Source organism: Octodon degus, unplaced genomic scaffold, assembly GCF_000260255.1.
Source record: "Octodon degus isolate 3935 unplaced genomic scaffold, OctDeg1.0 scaffold00100, whole genome shotgun sequence".
Classification (NCBI taxonomy): domain Eukaryota; kingdom Metazoa; phylum Chordata; class Mammalia; order Rodentia; family Octodontidae; genus Octodon; species Octodon degus.
In genome coordinates, this window is record NW_004524676.1 from 7,010,700 (window position 1) to 7,012,066 (window position 1,367).

Below are 1,367 nucleotides of genomic sequence, written 5' to 3' on the forward strand. Positions count from 1 at the left end.
CCCCCGCATGGCAGTTCTTTAACTTCGAGATGTTTCCTGCGTTTCCCAGCTTTGAGAGAGAACTGAGGATAAGATGTTCACTGTGTCTTTTCCCTCTCCATTCAACTCATTTTAAAAATTTATTAATGATATAATATACAACTGCATTCTCTCAGTGAAAACTTCAAGCATACGATAAGCCAAGTCCACCTGGAGGCTAATCTCGGCAGACTTTCAAACCCGCTTCTGTCCGTGTACACAACTCTACTTTATAGTTTTCTGTCAGTAAACACGCAGATTCAGTGCTTGGCAGGCTAGAACTGTTTCAACCAAAGTAAGATTTTTACAGCTCAGAAATGCCTGCTGCCAATTTCTACTGTTTCAGAAAAACCTGATAAAAGAGAGCTGGCTGCCAAAGGCAGAAGGCACCAAGAGACGGGAGGAAGGCGGGAGCGGATCCCAGAGGGACGAAGGACAGTTTCCTGGGCATTCACAGGAGCAGTGTGGCTTGGGTGGCAGCTGGAAGGGGGTCCCTGCGCCCCCTGACCAGTGCAGAGCCTGTATGCTGGGCCTCCGCCTGCTGGCATGCACCTGGGCCTCCTCAAAAGCTGTCACGTGTCAAGTGCCAGTTAAGAAACGCCCTGGCATCCGTGGGTGTTCCAAAACATTTTTAGAGCTTTCGCTTATCCTAGAGTTTGGAGTGCATGCCTGAGCCACCTGGTGGACAAAGTGGCCGCGATGGCCAAGAGTGCAGCAGGGGGTTCAGTCCCTGTGCGCTTCCGATTCTGCTGTTGTCGGTTGGGGGGTGCATGGAAGCGAACTCAGGACCTCATGTTGGCCAGGCAGGTGCTCCGCACCTGAGCTGAATCCCCAGCCACTGCCCGAGTCTGAATGCCCACAGGGCCAAGCGGTGAGAGCGGCACATTCCAGGTGAGGCGAAGCCCCAGGGATCAGCTGGCCCAAGAGGCTCAGGAGGGATGCTGGCCACCTATCCATCCCAGAAAGGCAGGCAGAGGCTTGGCTTCTGCCCGGCTGGGTCTGTGAATGCTACACATCAGTGTGACCACCAGGAGCTGAACTGAACCAGTGCGGAGGTCAGGGGCAGCAGACAGACCACGCCCGACGCTCTCCACTGCCATGACTACGAGATGTCCCGCACACGCCAATAGCTGGGTGGGCCAGGGTGGCACGTGCCTGTGATCTGGCCTCTTAGGAGATCGAGGCAGGACCATTGTGAGCTCCAGACCAGCCAAGGCCACTTAGCAAAGCCCTGTCTCAAAGTAAAATCAAAGGAGCTGGGCCACATCTCAGTGGTGCGCTGCTTGCCCAGCACATGCAAGGTCCTGGGTCCCTATTGATTGCTGTAGGAGAGGAGAGGAGAAGGGAGG